The sequence below is a fragment of the Talpa occidentalis genome, unplaced genomic scaffold (genome assembly GCF_014898055.3).
Source record: "Talpa occidentalis isolate TD23 unplaced genomic scaffold, MPIMG_talOcc4v2.1 talOcc4.5, whole genome shotgun sequence".
NCBI classification, from domain to species: domain Eukaryota; kingdom Metazoa; phylum Chordata; class Mammalia; order Eulipotyphla; family Talpidae; genus Talpa; species Talpa occidentalis.
This window is the reverse complement of record NW_023604861.1, coordinates 125,566,492-125,586,032: the sequence shown is the minus strand read 5'-3', so window position 1 is coordinate 125,586,032 and position 19,541 is coordinate 125,566,492. Positions and strand designations below refer to the sequence as shown.

The 19,541-nt window shown below is 44.8% G+C and overlaps 1 protein-coding gene across 4 annotated transcripts in view; it reads left to right on the top strand.

The window, feature by feature from the left end:
• The window catches only part of DPYSL5 (dihydropyrimidinase like 5), a 78,152-nt gene that overhangs the window by 16,883 nt on the left and 41,728 nt on the right, over positions 1–19,541 (top strand). The window contains exon 1 of one of the 4 annotated variants that reach the window (XM_054701255.1): positions 15,557–15,562. The exons of the other annotated variants lie outside the window; for them this stretch is intronic. The gene's annotated coding sequence lies outside the window, so the exon portion shown is untranslated. Of the gene's footprint in view, positions 1–15,556; positions 15,563–19,541 lie in introns of those variants that run through there. 4 annotated transcript variants of the gene reach the window in all.

The following is a 19,541-nucleotide window of genomic DNA, read 5'->3' as shown; positions in this document are numbered from 1 at the left end:
GAGAGAGAGAGAGAGAGAGAGAGAGAGAGAGAGAGAGAGACTGTGTGTCTGTGAAATCGTGTGCAGAAATGCAACGTTCTTTTTCTCCTTTTAGCATGGTTTGGACATCCTTCCCTCCTCCTATTGAGGGATCCTCCTTCCTGAAGACTCTTGTTCACATCCTTCACATTACAAATAGACAATAAATAGCACAGGAAACGCTGTCTTTCCTCTTAATTGTAGAATTTTCTGTTCTCAGAGAAGATAGGTACGTTTGGGGTTTTGCTTTTTAGTTTATGGTGAGCTTGGAGCAGTACCTGTTTTATTGTACTAAGACTGACCTGTGGTGGGGCTGGTCCATGGAATAACCCTACAGGTGAGGAGACAGTCGGGAGCTTGGGAACTGGCTCCGGGCATCTCTGTGTTTTGCGACTCCTGAGTAGCCACAGCGGACACCTATGCCAACCCTGTGACACACAGCCCTCCCCATCTGGCATCGCAGCCTGAAAGGCTAGCAGAGAGAGAGAGAGACTTGACGTTCTGGAAGGCGCGATGATGAGGGGCACCAGCAGGGTCCAGACGCCTGGTAGGTGAAGGACACGTGGTTGGCCAGACAGAAGGGAAACACCTGCAAGCAGCCTGTAGCTTGAGGTGCAGAGGTGAGGGGGAATGCCCGGAGGTCATCCTGGGCTCAGGTTTTGCCTTTGTACCCTCGTAATCTGTGTGACAGCAGGCCAGTCCCTACCTTCCCTCGTTGCCCTGACGCACACCTGGCACCGTGTGTGGCACATGACGGGGCTCTACATGTCCCTGGCCTCGAGGGGAGGGGAGGTAGAGTTTTGGCTGCAGTGAAAATGACCTGATAAGTAACACATAGCCAATAAAAAATTTAAACTGTTTAAATGAATGAGAGAGTAAGTAAAAGTCCCAGAACCCCACAAGCCTAAGGTACCACCATTAGCATTTTGGGGGGCAACTCACACATCTCATTCTGTAGGTAATGTGCGCGTACACGTGCACACATCCACTCTGTTTTAAATGTTGGCTTTTTTTTTTTTTTTGCTTTAACAAAAGTTAGGCTTTTCCTCCCTCTCCCATTTCCTGTCTTTTCTGCTCCTCTTCTCCACCCCCTCACTCTCAGGGAACAGTGTAAACAAACGGGTGTTTCTACCCACATTTTACTTCATATACATTACTGTGTATGAAAAGAAATACACATGCACACAATTTTTAAAAGATTTTTATTTATGCATACAAGAGCTGGGGTACAGGCCAGAGTTGTGGGGGCGGGGGGTGAGAGGATTCACCAAAGACAGAGTAGGGAGTAGAACAGGCAGACTGACTGAAATACACTGCTGAGGGGAGCGCGGGTGAGACAGGAGAGGTCTGCTGTGCCATGTGGGTTGCTCCCTGGCTGGGGATCGAACTCGTGCCTCAGTGGCTGGTGATAGCTTCATTGTGCTGAGACTTAATTCTTGCACAACCAGGGAGGCCCCGTTTTTCGTCTCAGTTTATTACCTGACTGGGCTCTCTATGTCTGTCTGCATGAGGAGATCATGAATACATATATTGCATCTATTTCGGTGAAATGCATCATCTCTGCTACATGCCTTTCCTATCACTACATCTTGGAAGAAGCTTTAAGCCAATTGGTATAGATCTAGGTATATGGTAGGACGTGACATGATAGGATATTCTGTGGCATGGGTGTTGGGTGATAATAAGAAATATGTATTTGGCCTTTACCCCCAGATCTCCTAAAACCCCTATAATTTCCTGAGTGACAGGTGAGAGGAATGTTGCACGTTATTCATCACAAGCCCTCTTCAACTGTACCTGAGCTCATGCTAATGAGGTGACGTTGGAGCTTGGGGGCTGGTTGCTAGGGGAGCCAAGCAAGTGATTGAAGGGTTGGAACCTTCAACCTCACATCCCATCCCACCTCCACAGAGCAGAAGGGGGCTGGAGATTGAGTTAATCACCTCTGGAACCTCCATAAAAACCCTAAGCGAAGGATCCTGGAGCACTCCCATACTGGGGAGCACGTGGATCACATGGAAGTGGCAGGAGGATGGTGCCCCTGGAGGGATGGAAGCTCTGTCCCCCCACCCCAACCTTGCCCTGCGTGTCTTCCCTTTGGCTGTTTCTTAGTTGTACCCAGTCACAGTCAGTACAGAGTGCACAGTTTTGTGAGCAGTGCGAGCAAATCACTGAACCCAGGAGGGCTTCATGGCAACCCCTGATTATAGCCAGTTGGTCAGCAGTACAGAAGACAGCCTGGGACTCAGGACCCATCTGCTGTGGGAGCAGCCTTTAGGGGACTTTCCTTAGCCTGGGGGATCAGCACTAGCCCTGCATAGAGTATTACTGAGAGTAGAGACAGCCTTTCTTTAGCTAATGCACAGGCTTTTCGAGCATTCCCTGTGCGTGAACACTCAGTTGTCTCCAGTTTGATGCTCATCTTTGGCCCCCCTGGCTGTGCAGCAGGAGCGCCCTCCGCACGCCTCCCTGCTTCCGTGTGTGTGGATAGAGTCCTGAGTGGAATTGCTGATGAGATGAGATCTTTTCAAAATTTTAACAGAACTCTGCAGACTTTCCCAAGTCTTCAGCAAGGCCCTCACAGCCACTCCCAGCCCAAGGCCACTCCCACCCTGCTTCCCCCAAGTCTCGTCAAGGCCAGGTTTTACCTCGGAATTTTTGCCAGTCTGATTCTCACTTCCATCGCCGTGAAGCAGAGCCCACCGTTCCTTTCCTTTGCATCTCCTGGATGATTGTGGGGCATCTGGGCGTGCGCTTCTGTGTCACTTGCTGGGATCCTATGTCCACCTTTCTCTGGTTGTATATTTCCTATCAGTTTGTAAAAGCTCTCAGCTGTCGTATGCGTTGTACCTGTGGACCCAGGCTAGTCATTGTTTACCATATGACCTTATTTCTATATCATTTACTGTACAATTTTTTTTTTTTAAATTTTGTAAAGTCAGAAATTTCTTTTCTGGCTTCTGGTGTTCCAGAATGAGTTAAGAGTTTTTACCTACTCCTGCATTGTACATGTGGTTTCCTGGCTTCTAATACTTTTTATTGTTTTGTGTTTTATACTTAAATACATAAATTCCAAAATGAATTAAAGATTTTGGTATACGTTATAAGGGAGAGAACAGCAACCTAATTTTCTTCCACATAAATAGTTAATGATGCCAGCCCTGTTTATTAAGTAAATCATTTTCCCTTGCTAAATTGAAAGGTCACTTTTGTTGGATTTAATGGTAGTCTGCTGGCAAGCAAGCAGCTTATTCTGCTCCAGTCATCCATTTGTCTGATCATATGCAGATGCAATATAGTTTTAATTATTATAATTATTGTCATTTCATATAGCATCTTTGGATACTACAGTATTCCTTCTCGTGATTTCCTTGACTCTTCTCAATTCCATCATTATCCATTTCAAAATAAACCCACTGTGAATTCCAATGGAAATTGGATGGCATCTATATAATAATTTTGAGAACTGGCATTTTATGATACCAGCTCTTCCATCTAAGAGTGTATTTGTTCCATTTTGCTTAGATCCTATTTTATGTATATACTTTGAGAAGTTCTGTAAGGATAGAGGACTTTCTTAGTTTTGTGAGTAAAACTGTATTGAGATATAATTCACATACTGTAAAATTCACTCATTGTAAGTGTATAATTCACCTATTATTTGTGTACTTTGAGTTGTGCAGCCATCATGCAATCTAATTTTAGAAAATCTCCATCACCCCAAAAAGAAAATACACCCATCTGCAGTCACTCCCCACTCCCCCCCCCCACTCTAGGCTGCCAGTAAAGATAATGGATCAAAAGAAAGAGTCTTTTTAGTGTCTTTTCTGAACTGTTCTTAGTGTTTTATTCTTGATGCACAAGTGTTTTCCACTACTGTAAGACATCTTTTACTGTTTCTATTCCTAGCTGTCTGACTGCTAGAATAGGGGAAAAAAATTGATTCTATTATATTTGTAATCTCTTAGCTTACCAATTTTCTCAGACTTTCTAGGCATATAGTCATAACATTTCTCTCTCTTTTTTCCATGTTTATACTAACGATTCAATTCTTATTGCACTCTTATTCTCTCAATCCACTTACTGGAAGAAATTGAGGACACTTTAATAATTGTGGTCAGAGAAGATATCCCTGCTTTATTCCTGATGATAATGACTATGAGTTGCCATCAAAGTGCATTTTATTGGCCACTCCTGATGTGCTGGTCCAAATACTGGAAATGCATGGAAAGTCCAAAGCATCTGGTTGAGCTCATGGGTTGCCCGCCTGAGTCATTTTCAGAAATGTTCCTTCCATTTTTCATATTATAATATTATCCATGTGATTGATTACTTGGTAGTTTACTTTAAATAGAGTTACCCTTTTAAAATTTTTAAAGGAGGGCCTCCCCGGTGGCGCAGCGGTTGAGCGCTGGGTTGCGAAGCTGCCTGCAGCCTCTGCAGCCGGTTCGATCCCCGGCTGCTCCCCGGCCACCGGAGGAGGGTCCCACATGGCGGCAGACCTCTCCTGCCGCCCGCTGCTCCCCTCAGCAGTGTACTTCGGTCCTTCTGCCTGCTCTGCTCCCCGCTCTGGCTCTGGTGAATTCTCTCACCCTCCCACGCTTCTGACTGTACCCAGTGCATGTATAAACCAAACAAACAAACAAATAATAAATAAATAAATAAGACATGCCTCTAGAAAAAAAAAATATATATATATAAAAACAAAAAAAACTTTATAAAAAAAAAAATAAAATTTTTAAAGGAAACATAGCAACACCACTAATGGAAAGAGATAGTAACTAGAAAAATGCGGTAAATACAGTGAAAGTCAATCAGTGTTGTTAAATTCCAGTTGGGAACTAGACTTCGCTCTTCCCTTTGTTAAAAAGGGACATTAGCAGTTTCTTGGTATTAGAAGATGCATGCCCGCCAGCTGAGATGTTTTCCTTGATGTCATCAGAAGTATAAAAAGAAAGAAAACACCTCCTCACTCACAGTTCAGTGTCATTCAGTCTGAGTACCAGTACTTCCTAACTTTGGGATGTTTTGGGAAAGTTGAGGGGAGAGAGATAGGGAAATATGAATCTGCTTAGGTGATGGCTGACATTGGGGTGACCTATTCAGAGAAGAAATATTTAGACACCTTCCTGACCATTACCAGCTAAAGGATGTATGAGACATACTTGCTTTCTCAAAAAGCATAATTTGGATCACCAGATGTAAATTTACAACTGGACCATATCACTTTAACAGTCCACAGAATTGTAATCACTAAGTTAAAATTTAATGGTGTTTTCTCTATCTTTTATTGATGTTTGCTCTGTCTTAAATAACAGCCAATGGAAAAATATTTCTGCAAAACTGCAGTCAAATATATGTCTTGTTTCCTGCTTTCCTTAAAAGGTAATCTGATACCTCCCTTCAAAAATGATCTACACAGAGAGCAGATCTGCTTTCTCTAAAGCATTTGGCTGAAACCTTCTTTTGAATGTTTGGCTGGATGGACTCGAGCAATGAATTATTTGGGTTTCAAAAGACTTTTCCTGGTGGATGAACCAGAGCCTCCCTTTTATCCAACAATAATAGTTTCCTTTCCCCAAATCATTTCCCCCTTTGTCTGGACTTCCAGGAGCCTTAGCAGGAAATGTAATTCCTACTGGTTTGTATCTCTTCTTTTTCGGATTTCCCTGTAGCAATCCTTTTAAAATGTTTTTGTTGTTTTTTGTTTGTTTGAATATTTATTTATTTATTTATACAAGCACTGGGTACAGTCAGAGGTGCAGGAGGGCGAGAGAATTCACCAGAGCCAGAGCGGAGACCAGAGCAGGCAGACTGACAGAGTACACTGCTGAGGGGAGCAGCGGGCGGCAGGAGAGTTCGCGCCATGTGGGACCCTCGCCCTGGGCCGGGGATGGAACCAGCGCTGCAGAGACTGCGGGCAGCTTCGCAACCCAGCGCTCAACCACTGAGCCACCAGGGAGGCCCTGTTTTGTTGTTTTTAAGGCAACTTTGTTAGTTTATTTGTATCTATTTGCAATAGATGTAACCATTTTCAGTGTGCATTTCCAAGAGTTTGGACATTTTTGGACAATCTCTACTACAACCAAGAACTTGATCCCCAAAGTTCCCTCCTCCTTCTTTAAATACAGATCAGGTTTGCAAATCACGACCGATTAGCTAAATTCAGTTTTTGTTCAGTTTTGCTAGTTTTTGTGGGGCCAGCAAGCCACCAGTGGTTATAACATGTAGTCCTTTGTCACCAGCTTCTTCACTTGGAGTGATGTTTCCAACATCTGTGATGTAGCGTGAGTCAGTGAGTCAGTAGTGTGAATCACTTCTTTCTATTGCTGAATATTACATTGTATGGGGATGCCACATTTTCTTCATTCGACCATTGCTAGACATATGGGTTTTGGGTTTTTGGGATTGGTTTTTTTTTTTTTTTAGCTATTATAAATAATGCTGCCATGAATATTTACATGCAAGTTTTTATGTGGACTTATGCTTTCATTTCTCCCCGGTATATACTTTAGAGTGGAATTTCTGGGTAGTATCATAACTTTATAGCTTTTTGAGGGACTGCCAAATTGTTTTCCCAAAGTGGCGTATTTTATATTCCCATGAGCAGTGTGGGAGAGTTCTGTTTCTCTCCACATCCTCACCAACACTTGTTAATATCTGCTTTTTTTTATCAGAACAATTCTGCTGATAAGTGCTGCTGTGTGGTGGTTCTTATTTGTACCTCCCTGATTAATGGTGCTGAGCCTAATGGTGTGTTTATTTGTATCATTTTGGTTGAGTGTCTCTTCAAATTTTGCAAATTTGTATTGTGTTGTTTATCTGCTTACTGAGTTAACAGAGTTCTCTTGATAGTCTGGGAATAAGTTCATTGTCAGATAAATGTTTTGCAAATGGTTTATCCCAGTCTGTGACTTGCCTTATCATTTTTTTAATGTTATCTTTTGAAGAGCAAAAGCTTTAAATTTTGATAAATTTCATTTATTAATGAAACTTTTTTGTCCCAACCCAAGGTCCCAAAGACTTTTTCTTATGGTTTATTCTAGAAGCTTATAGTTTAGCATTTGTTATTGGGTCTATTACCTATTTTGAGCTCATTTTTTTCCCCTCATGCATTTCCATTTGCTTAGCATCATTTGATGAAGACTACCTTTTATCCATCCCAACTCTCTCAAAAATTAATTGATTATATATAATATATATAATATTTAATAATAATATTTCTGGACATTCTTATATGCCCGCCATATATTTGTCTACTCTTAAACTAAGACTACATTACCTTGATTACTGTAGCTTTACAGTAAGTCTTGAAATCATGATATAAGTCTTCCAGTTCTGTTATTTTTTTAAATTATTTTATTTTTTTGCATAGAAGATCTGGGGTGTAGGGCAGAGGTACAGGGCAGGGATGGGGGAGGGTGATAGTGAGACAAGAGATCTGCTGCGCCATATGTGGGTTTGCACCCTGGGTGGGGATCAGACTCAGGCCATAGCAGTGATAGTACTGAGACTTAACCCCTAGGCCACCAGAGAGGCCTCCAATTTTGTTCTTTTTCAAAACTGGTTTGCCTATTCTAGGCTCTATGGGTTTCCACATACATTTAGAATTAGCTTATCAATAGGTATAAAAAGGCCACTCAAATTTTGATTGAGGATGTGTTGAATCTATAGATCAAATTGGGGAGAATTGACACCTTAAGAGTGTTGAGTCTTCCAACCCATGAATGTGTTATGTTTAATTTATTTAGTTAGCCCTAATTTTCTCAACAATTTTGTATAGTTTTCATTGTACGGGTTTTGCATATATTCTATTTAAGTAATCGTGTTTTGGGATGCTATTATAAATGATATAATTGTTTTAATAGTATACACTGTCATATTCTCAAGGAGCTGTGTATCATTTGATGAACAGCAAAGAATCACACAGAATCAGAAGGAATAGGATGGAATGGGTAGAGGGGGTGTGAGGATGCTAGTGGCAGGCACTGGAGCACCTTCATTCCACTGGGCCAGACCCTGGGACGCAGAGACCACAGCTGATAGGGAACCAGGCAGACGTAGTGATAGGAGTGTGGACACAGCTGGTACGTTCAGGCTGGTGGTGGCAGCTGAGGGACCTCAGACACAGATGGGCAGGCTGGACTCCCTGGAGAAGGCAATAGGCAACAACAAGGAAGGGTGTGCCAGGCTACCGGGAGTGAGATAGTAGGCCCTTAGCCAAACAGGGACTAGCACAAGGAATCAGGTACCTAATTGGGAGTCTGGGATCTGACCCTCAGCAGGGAAGGGTTGGCACATACGGTCAGCTCCAATAGCACTGGGTGTGCTAACCTGAAACCTTGGTATGTTGGACTCTAGTGCCTTAGACTCTGTCTTTGTCCTGGGCTGGGGAGTGGAGGAGGCTGCCAAAGCCCAGGAGCTAAGAGAATCCAGCCAGCCCTTCTGGGAAGTAAGAAGAGGGAAATAAATGTTAAATATTTATAAACGTAATTGGGTGTCTGTCATCAATTCCAGTTCCACCTCCTTTGTAGCATAAGCTGGTGAACAAGAAAAGGAGGAAATGCTGGCATTCAGGGTGAATTACCTGGGCAGCCCACCAGGCTTCCCATTGCTCCCATATACTTGCTTTCATGAGATGTAGACTTATTCAGCCCTTTTATCAGCAGTCACTCAGCAGGTGCTCCCCAACCCAGCACGGCTCCAAGGAAAGGCTCATTACCTCTTTTTGTTTACGTGAATGAAGGTGTATCCACTTTTTCAGACTCAAGCACCAGGGAAAGCCTTTTGAACCCTAGACAATTGATTGCTCCATCTCTCTAACCATTCATTCTAGAAGGGCGCAGCCAAACAGGCAGGGTTGAAGGGGGTACTCTTCTGTTCCTGCTTGGCAGCCATTTGAGAAGAAGCTGCCTTGTTTGAAGCCTGGTGAATAGAAAGGAGGAAGGGGCCTTTCACTCTTGCCTGTGGTCGTGGCCCCATCATTTGCTGTTTTCATTGAGGATGTTGTCCTTGCTGCTGACTTAGTCCCTGAGTGGGAGGTGGCAGGTCCTTCACTGGGATGGGAGTCACCGGAAGAGGAGCCAGGTGGAGACTGAATGTGATGAGCTTAGTTTCAGATGTGATGAGCGTGAAGAGCCTCAAAGGAGAGATCTGATAGGCCATTAGATGTGCAGGTTAATGGTGGTTAAATCAATGTCCAAGAGACTCTCACGTGCAAGCGAACTGCCTGCCCTGGTACAGACTTGCCCAGAGAGCACATTTGCCCCTGCTGTGCCCCCAACCAGGGATGTTGTCGATTCCATAGCCATTTTATCATAAAAATATGATGCAATCATTTTACAATCAAGTAGTAGAGAGGGATTGAATTCCGCTGCGGTTCCCGTTCGCTGAGACAGCAGCAATTGTTTAGTGAATAACCTTCTGAGTGTTTTATGCAAAAAGCTTATTCATATGTGAGATTTCATATCTATGAATATATATAGTGACATTTTATATTCCTATATATTTTTATATATGTAATCTATCAATATGCAAGTAGGGACACATACCTGTTCTGTAAACTAGTCATGTATTTTACTAGTTTTAATGTAAGTTAATATAATTAATGTAAATTATAGTTTCTAGTAATATATCTTAGATAAACTCCATGTGAACAAGAGCCACATGATCTTTTTCAGTGACTTCATAGCCTTCAATATTCACTTGTGTGAATATACCATTACTCATTTATTTTTTATTTTTTTTTTTAAAGAGCTCTTTTATTTTATTTTTTTTTTTAAATATTTATTTTTATTTATTTATACAAGCACTGGGTACAGTCAGAAGCGCGGGAGGGCGAGAGAATTCACCAGAGCCAGAGCGGGGAGCAGAGCAGGCAGAAGGACCGAAGTACACTGCTGAGGGGAGCAGCGGGCGGCAGGAGAGGTCTGCGCGCCATGCGGGACCCTCCTCCGGTGGCCGGGGAGCAGCCAGGAATCGAACCGGCGCTGCAGAGGCTGCAGGCAGCTTCGCAACCCAGCACTCAACCGCTGCGCCACCGGGGAGGCCCCCATTACTCATTTAAACAATCCTCATATTGACAGATCTTAAGCTTGTACTCAAAAGTTTTGCTATTACAAACCACAATGCAGCAAAACACACAGAGAATACATTTTTGTGCAATGGCCCGTGTTTTTCTTTTTTTTTTTTTTTTTAAATTTTTGTGTAGAAGGACTGGGGTACAGGTCAGAGGGGCAAGAAGTGAGAGGATTCACCAGAGACAAGAGAGGGGAGCAGAACAGGCAGATCCACTGAAATACACTGCTGAGGGGGGCAGCAGGCGAGACAGGAGAGGTGTGCACTCCATATTTCTTTAGAAGAAATTCTTAGATATGAAATGTGCATTGAAGTTTCCATATAGATCTTCGTATTTCCTCTATTAGGTTTGTAGCAATTGAACACCAACTAGTGGTGTAAGAGCGTGCACTCTTCTCGCACTGGTCTGCTCATTGTTGTCTTTTATCTGTGCCATTATAATAGGTTGAAAATGTAATGGCTTTGTTTTCATTTGCATATTACCCATTTCTGTCCCATCCCCACCCCTTGGATGGTCTACTCAGATCCTTTGCCTAATTTTCTTTCCTTCCTTCCTGCCTTCCTTCCTTCCCTTTCTCTCTTTCTCTTTCTTTTAACATCTTAAAAGGACAGGTTTATCAGGAAAAGGAGAAAGGAAAAAAGAGAGCCACCTGCATAGACACAGGCGGGCAGGGAGCAGAGCTGCCCTTTGCCTAATTTTTTTTTTAAGATTTATTTATTTTTATACAAGAATGGGGTACAGGCCAGTTACGTGGGAGGGTGAGAGGATTCACCAGAGACAGAGTGGGGAGCAGAACAGGCAGACTGAAGAAATACACTGCTGAGGGGAGCAGCGGGCGAGACAGGAGAGGTCTGCTGTGCCATGTGGGACCCTCACCAGCCAGCCGGAATCGAACCCGCGCTGCAGAAGCTGCGGACAGCTTCACAGCGCAGCGTTCAACCACCTGCATCACCAGGGAGGCCCTGCCTATTTTTTTATTGGAGTCTTTGTCTTTCTCTTAAGATTTATAGATGCACTTACGTATTAGAGATATTAATCTTTGTTACATGTTGCAAACTTGTCATAACCAGTTTCTGCTTGTCTTTATTAAAAGTAGTTTCTGGTGTCTTTTCTGTATCAGTTTTTCACTGTTAAATAGTCATATCAAAATCAATCTTTTATGGCTTTTGTCTTTATGCTAAGAAACCCTTAACTTATCCAAAATTTATAAACATTTATATTATACCCCCCCCCCCCATATCCTTGTGCCTGGATTTGCTCAGTCACGGCTCTGCCGGCGTCTGGTCAAGCTGTACAAGGGAAAGAAGCAGGATGGCCGGGGATGATGCTGGGATCCATGGCGAGTGTTCCTGCTCTGAGCACTCGGGACATCCGCGCCCACTGGTGTCATTCAGAAGCCTTAGCCTCTGCGCTCCTTGACTTCTAGCCTGGCTCTCCACGCCTCTTCCTCTGGACCCCAAGGCAATCTGCTTGCTGTTCTCAGCCCACACTTGCTTACTTCTGCCTCCTGTCTTTTTTCAACCCTGCAGAATGCCTGCTTTGTTCCCCTGCCCCAGGCTTTGCACCAGGCGCCCTCACCACCAGCACAGAACTCTCTTTTGAGCAGCCTTCCTTCCCATTGCTAACCGCCGGTGACTGTGGCGAACACTTTTGTACACTCAAAGGGCCTTCCTTCATGCCACAATCCTTCCATCAGGCCTTGTTCCTCCTTTCAAGCAGCATTTAACGAATCCCCTCAGGAGCCGAGTCCTTAGAAAGATGAAACATAGCCTAGGCTTTGCTGCTGAGGAGCTGCAGCCTCGTAGGTATGAATTCCAACCCACAGTTTCCGCAGCCCTAAATGAGGACAGTAATGTTTAATTATTCAGAGGGTGCACATGAACTGTGTGTGAGCTCGGTGGTGTGATGCGGGGCTGCTGCTCACTTTATAGCGGAGAAGACAGGCTGCAGACCCATGGGCACAGGCCAGAGGGCCATGCCCCACCCCATCCATCCCCTTCTCCTCACCTCCTAGCCTCCTCTGCATCCATCCTCACTCCTTCCTGTTCACCGCTGAAAGCAGGTCTCCACAAAGCAGGCCTGGGGAGGGGGCGAGGTGGGTGGGGGCCAAAGTGTCACTGATTAGACAGAAGCATTATCGGTGTGAAGTCGGGTAAAATGTGTGAAGTCAGGTAAAAACAGTGTGGGGGAGAGAGCTGGAAGCGTTATAAGCCCAAGATGAAATATCTGACATTTCTTTGAAGGAGTCATACTTCACAGAGAAAAAGTATGTGCCCTCTGGAATCTATTTGAGTCAAAAAAACGGAAGGAGACTGGTTTGTCCTCAGCCCCAGCCCTTTAAGGAAATCTTCCAGAAGGTGGCAGGATGACCACAAGACTTCCTGAAAAGAAGGAAAGTTTTTCACCTTATTTCCATTTGTTTCAATCAGTATAAAAGTATTTAGGTGATTTTAAATGATCTTTTTTTATTATAAAGAAATATAATATATAGGACGTGTGAAAAATTAGAGGGGAAAGCATCAAGAATCCCATAACTCAGGTCTCATTTTTTCTGACCTGGTCTTTTTTTACGTGCCTATTTTTAAGTGGTGGTGATAGTAATACTTGCCATACTTGTTTTTATGTCACGCAGAAAGTCCTGAGTTTTTTTTAAATGTTTTATGAAATACATACAGAAAGTAGGTGTACAATTTCAGCACTAATTTGAAGCAAACATCTGTATCACTCTAGATAAAAGATAGTGTGTTTAGGGCCCTTAGGGCGCCTCCCCCTCCAGGAAGTCCTCCCTCCGCCCAGACAGAACCACTGTCCTGACTTTCCTGGCTATCATTTCCTTCGTTTTGTCCCGTGGGTCCTCCACGAAGGGCCTAAACACTCTCATTCACCTTCGCATGTCTTTGAAGCTACATGAGTGGAATCTGGCCACATTTACTGGTTGTGTCTTGTTTCTTTCTCTCTGGTGTAGTTAGTTCATACTCATTTCATTTGAAAAGTGAAACAGTAGTTTTATTTCCCTACCCAATTTCTATCCAAATCTAGACTTTCCCAGGTATCGTGGGTTAATTTCAGAGTAGAGAAAACACCATCTTTCCTGTTGACTTTCTCTCCCCCACCGGAAAAAGTGGGACTGAGCGTTGTCCTCGCCCCCCTTTCTGGCAGTGGGTGCTGGTCCCTTCCACTCTTTGGCTGGCTGACGTTCCAGGAAGCAGCACCCTGCGGACCGCTGGAGGCCCTGGAGCTATAGCTGCCTCCTTCCAAGGGAGCTGATGGAATTGTTTCTGAGGCCTGGAGACAGCTGGCGAGAGCAGATGAGGCTGAGGAATCTGCAGGGGTGAGGGGAGGTGGCGGTGATGGTGACTGCCAGTCACAAAGCCTGGTGTTCTCTGGAGGAAGCCTCAGTCAGGAGCCATCAGTGCCTGTCCCAGTGCGTGGCCCCCAGCTCTGCCCCCTCCTCGGGCCCTGGTGGAGCTGGGCTCTCCTGGATTTGTCATACCTACTGGTGTTTGCTGACCTCAGTGAGAAAGGGAACCTTTGTATGGAGCCAGGTTGCTGCCCAGATGCCCAAGACACTGTGCAGGTGTGGGCCAGTGTGCCCACCACACAGCCAGCCCGCCCTGCCCCACGGAGCACACACACACACTGCAGCTTTGCCTCCTGACAACTGCCTGTTTCTCTCACAGCTACTCTTGTTGAACAAGTGGTCTGTGGTTTCTTGCACCCTCTTATTGCTAATCCTTTGGAATTCTGCTCTTGCCCTGGACATGCTAATGGTGCTTTCTCATTAGGTCCCACCCTGCTGAGCCAGGCCAGGTCAGATGAACCAGGGATTAAAACCTCTTACTTGATCTTAGCCTGGTAAGGTCTCACCCTGGGGAGCTATCTGCCCCTTCCCAGAAGCCAGGGTCCCTGGTAGCAGCCCCTTTGTCCTCAGCTCACTTTTCTTCCTTTCCAGGAAGTAGCCCTCGGTCACCATATTCACATATCAGATCAGCAGATTGGGGCTGCGTTTGCCTCCTTTTGCTCAAACTGTCCTGCAGAGGCTGCCCTAGTGCTGGGCTGTCACCTTTCCAGCAGCAGAGGCGGTGGTGGTGTTCCTGATAGAGTTGCTTTACTGTCTTGCGCAAACACCAGCCAGCCCTCACCCAAAATGACACCTGCTGTCGTAGATCGGACTCTGATCATCTAGCCTCTGGTTGATGGAAATGGCTTCTGGTGCAGAAATAGTTGATGGCTACTGGCCCAGGGGCCCAGTGTGTCTCAGTGTGCCCCCCATGTGCTCCTTCCTGTCCAGCTCCCTGGTCTCCAGGTCCCCACTAGTCCTTGGAGACGCCTGAGCCCCAGATAAGAGAGGGAAGGGCCACACTTTTACCTTCCCCAGTCCTTCCCCATGGCTGGCTTCTACGCCAGAACCCCTCACTACATTGGTATAAAACCCCAGTGCCCCAAATCAGGCCCATCACTCTGGCCAGTCCTCCTGGACTCTGACCTTGGCCAGGGTTGGGGAGGAATCTAGGAAGAGTCCCAGGTTTCTGGGGTGATTGGGGAGGGTGCCATTGGCTCGGAACAGAATGTGAAACAGCCCAGCAGAAAGGTCCAGTGGGTATTTGGATAATGTTAAATGCCCTCACTCCTTCCTTGTTAGCGGGGAATACGTGCATGCTCAGGTCCCTGTAACCTGGGAAAGCAGAGAGCTAGGTGTGCAGGACCCTGCCCTAGGGCAGGTGCAGTATGGGGATGGGATGTGGGGAGAGGTGGTGATGGTGTGGGAACAGCCCCAGTCTTGTTCTGTTTTGCCTTTTTAACTTGTCCCCTCATTGTTAGTAGTCATTAGTGCATACAAATTGACCAGGGCGGTGGTTATGTCTGAGGAGGGGCTTGTGTGGTGGAAGGAATGAGGTACAGGTACTTCGATCACCATGGTGAGTCCCCAAGCTTGTGTCACAATTCTTTACACCTTACAGGTGATACATTCTGTGTGTGTATGTATTTGGTGTGTGCATACACATGCTTGTGTAATAGATAATGTGTGTGTTGTGTTATATGCATGTTATAGATTATTAAATCTACTCCAGTTGATCAACCCAATTAAGAATATAACGTTCGTTAAGAATTGTTTAGTGCTTTACTATTTAGAAAGCAAATTCCTTTTTTATTCATTACATTTATTAACTTAAGCCCTTAGCTCTTTCCTACTCACCTCTCATTCCCCCTTCTAGGCTTTTATGTTCTGTTGACGCTTTAATTTGTTCTCACTTTTCAAGTCAAAGAGACTCCCTTTCTGGAATTCTCCCAGGACATAAAGTGCAAGCCTCCCCGCCTCCGCCTCCTCCCTGCAGGGAGCAGGTCTTCCATTAAGAAGGCCGCTGAAAGCTGCCTTGCTGTTTCTCTTTCCTGTGTGGTGACCAAAAGAAAGAAAAAAAAAGCTGCATGATTTTGTTCCCAAACCACCGCCATAGTTGACTTTCGGTAAATGTCGCCTGCTTGGGGCAGGGGGAGGCTGTGCCATTCAGCGTGTCTGTCCCCAGAGACCTGAGCTGCTAGCCTGGCCCTCGGTCACCGCAGGCTGCTGAGGGTGGCTTAACTCCGCACTCCTTCCTGTGACCAGGCGGTTGTGCGGCCCTCATCTGGCATGTTGAGATCGCAGTGGCTGCTGTCTATAAAGTCACACATTTTCTGGAGATTCAACCAAAAGAGAGACCGTGTGTCTTAAATGGTGCCTGTTACAAAGGGCGTCCGTCCGTGTCTTGACCAATACCTGCCAAGGGAGGTTCAAGGCTCTACCCAGGAAGAGTCCCTTTTGTGCCCTCCTAACCCCCATGTCTGTGTGGAGCCCCCAGAGTCCCCGGCTCCTCCAGCTGAGCTGCTGGCAGGGGCCAGCTGTGCAGGGCAGACTGCGGGCTCTGCTTGTCTGGCGCCTCCACACAGGCCCCTGGGAGCTGCCGAAGGTGATGACAGAGGCAGGTGATTCCAAAACACAGTATTGGAGTTGGCATTTCCTTGGCAGGACTAACACTGGGCACCTTCTAGGAGTGTGGGGTGTGTGTCTTTCATGAACAAGAAGTTGCAGCTGCCATAACCTTGACTGTCTACTCAGGGAGATGCGCCTTTGTGGTTCTGCACTGCAATTGCACCACATGGGGGTCAGGGATGCGAGAATGTTCTGTTACCCAGCACAACAGCTGTTGAGTAGCAGAGCACAATCACTGCTACTGTTTTAAACATGAGGGGGTCTTTTCATAAAGTCTGTACCCCAAGATAGCATTGCTTTCCTGGCCATCCACCCCAAAGTCCCTGTCCCCCTAGCTTGCTCATCAAGCTGAATTAGCATCTCACTGGTTGAGAAAATAAGGAATCCATGCCATAGGAAGCTGGGGATACAATCTGTGTACAGTTGGATAAATCTTGGCATATCAGAGACATCAACCATCTTGCTATGGAAGGTGTTGTTGCTTTCCTGAATAAATTTAAAATTATTAAGATCCCCACATTCATGGTATAACAATACCTCATTAATCCTGGACTGGTTCCCTGTGATGGAAGGTTACTGTTGGTAAAGTCTAGGACTAGGGGGAAGGTCAGGGTAGACTTGATAAATCTACGCAATTCTAGAATTCCATACCTCTGACTTATTTTTTAAAATATTTTCTTTTATATAATTCTTACATCATTTTTCATCTTTGCACAATGTATGCATTTTCATTTTGGTTATATTCCCCATACAATTGCACCCCCCTATTTTGACCCTAATCCTTCCCCTCCCCACCCCTACCCCTCCCCATGTAGTGTGTCTCTGGTTTACAGTTGCTTGTTGATTTTTACTTTGTATTAATTAGTCTTTTTCCTGGTCCCTTAATTAGGTTTTCTAAATTCCTGCTATGAGTGAGACCATCTGGTATTTTTCTTTTTCTTTCTGACTTATTTCACTGAGCATGATCCCTTCTAGCTCCATCCATGGTGCTGCAAACTGCATGTGTTTATCTTTTTTGATTGCTGAGTAATATTCCATGGTGTATATGTACCACATCTTCTTGATCCAGTCATCTATTTTTGGGCATTTGGGTTGTTTCCATAGCTTAGCTATTGTAAATTGTGCTGCTATAAACATAGGGATGCAGGTGCCCTTTGGAATTAATGTTTCTGTGCCTCTGACTTATTTTAACATTTAACTATCTGGCATTTTCTCTTCCATTTCTGCCTGGAGGGACAGATACATGATTTGATATCTTTCATTTGCACAGACAAAGAAACTGGAGATTAAAATTTTTGGTTAAACAAGTGGGCAGGTGGGACATATCCAGAAGTCTTTAAAAGAGGTGACATTAATTTTAAGGTCTCCTTGCTAATGATGATTTGATTATATGGTTCATTTCTATCTGATGTGGTATCTTAGTCAACTTGGATATTGTTTTAAAAATTCCATAGACTGAGTCACTTTAACAATAGAAGCTCATTTTGTCGTGATTCTGAGCGCTGGGAGCCCAAGGTCAAAGGGCTTGAACCAGTTTGGTTCCTATGGGAGCTCTCTTCCTTGCCATCTTCTTTGTGCCCTGTGGCAGAAAGAAATTTATATTACTTCTTCTAAGGGCACTAATTCCATTTATGTCTCAGGATCTATCGATCATTACCTCCCAAAGGCCCCATCTCCAGATACCATTACCTCGGGATTAGGGCTTTGAGGGACACACTCAGTCCATGGCATGTAGTAATAATCCAGGGAGGATGAGTGGATGACTTGAAGCTTCATAAAAATGCTTCAGCTAGTGTGGAGATTTCTGGACCTACTAAACATAGAGCTTCCATAGGATCCAGCAATTCCACTCGTAGGTATTTACCCAAAGGACACAGAAACATCAATTCCAAAGAACACCTGCACCCATATGTTTATAGCAGCACTATTTACAATAGCTAAGCTTTGGAAACAACCCAAATGCCCAAAAATAGATGACTGGATCAAGAAGATGTGGTACATACACACCATGGAATATTACTCAGCATTCAAAAAAGATAAACACATGCAATTTGCAGCAACATGGATGGCACTGGAAGGGATCATGCTCAGCGAAATAAGCCAGAAAGAAAAAGAAAAATACCGGATGGTCTCACTCATAGCAGGAATCTAGAAAACTTAAATAAGGGACCAGGAAAACGAATAACTATAAGAAAGTGAAAATCAAAATCAACAAAAAACTACGAACCAGAGACACTTTTAGGGGGGCGGGCGGGAGGGGAGGGATTGGGGTCAGAATGGGGGGGGCTGCAATTGTATGGGGAATATAAAAATAAAATTTATTATTTAAAAAAAAAAAAAAAGCTTCAGCTAGTGACCTCTTTAGACCAGGGCTGCTGATAAGAATGTTCTCCAAATATGCTACCCCACCCAGAGCAGAGAGACATTCCTAGCCCGTGGCCTTTGAAAACCATGCATTTCATGCCCAAATCCCTTGCCTTTGAAGGATCTCTCCTAAGAGGACCAAGGTCTCCTACCCACTCAGCCACTCTCCAAATTCCATTATGTTCACACACTGGTACACAGACAGCAGGCACGCAGTAAAAATAGATGTTAGTAACATCTTTCTTTTGTTTAGTTTAGCAAATACTACCAGGAAAGCTGTAGGAATAATGTGCTAATGAGGTGACTGGGAGGTGAGAAGCATAATGAATGTCAACCGTCAACAGCAAAGGGCCCAGGAGGGACTGACTAGGCCTCTTGGCAATGCAGACAACTTAGAGATGTAGATGCATGGAGGGGGTGCTGGGTTAACAAGATGGGGACCCACCATCATCAAGCTGCTAGGCTCACCCACTCACAGCTCTGGTCTCTGGCACACGGTGACAGACACCCAGTTTAAACCAAGACCCATCCAGTTAGATGTAAGGTCTTTAGGCACAAAATGTCACCTTTACATCTTAGTCACTTAGTGATGCAAATCTTGTGTCTTTCTTTCTATTCACGCACCTGTGTCTTCTTCAGAAATGTCTCCAGTGCCAACACTTGATAGGAGTGGAGTTACAGACTATCTCAAGGCCACAATCATTCAAAAGATATTCTCTAGAAGTACCATGAGCAGGGAGGTTGTTAAACAATCATGCTGCGATATTATCCAAAACCGGTCCAGGCCCACTTCCGAGGTCTTGGTAACCCCAGAGGGCTGAAGACAGTGGCTGCCTGTCTGAATCTGGAAGGAGCCCTCACAGCCGGGACATTATTTACTCTGAAGTGGCTCCACCAAGCCGCTTAAGATCAGGGCTCCGTTACCCCTTCCTTTCTAGCTGGATGATCTTGGCCAAGCATGTAGGCTCTTGTATGTGTGGACTTGGCTGTCCTAACAAACACCACAGGCAGAACTTTATTTTCTCACACTCTAGAGGCTGGAAGTCTGAGGTCAGGGAAGCAGCATGGTCGGACTTCTGATGAGAGAGTCTCTTCACTGCCTCCTCATTGTCC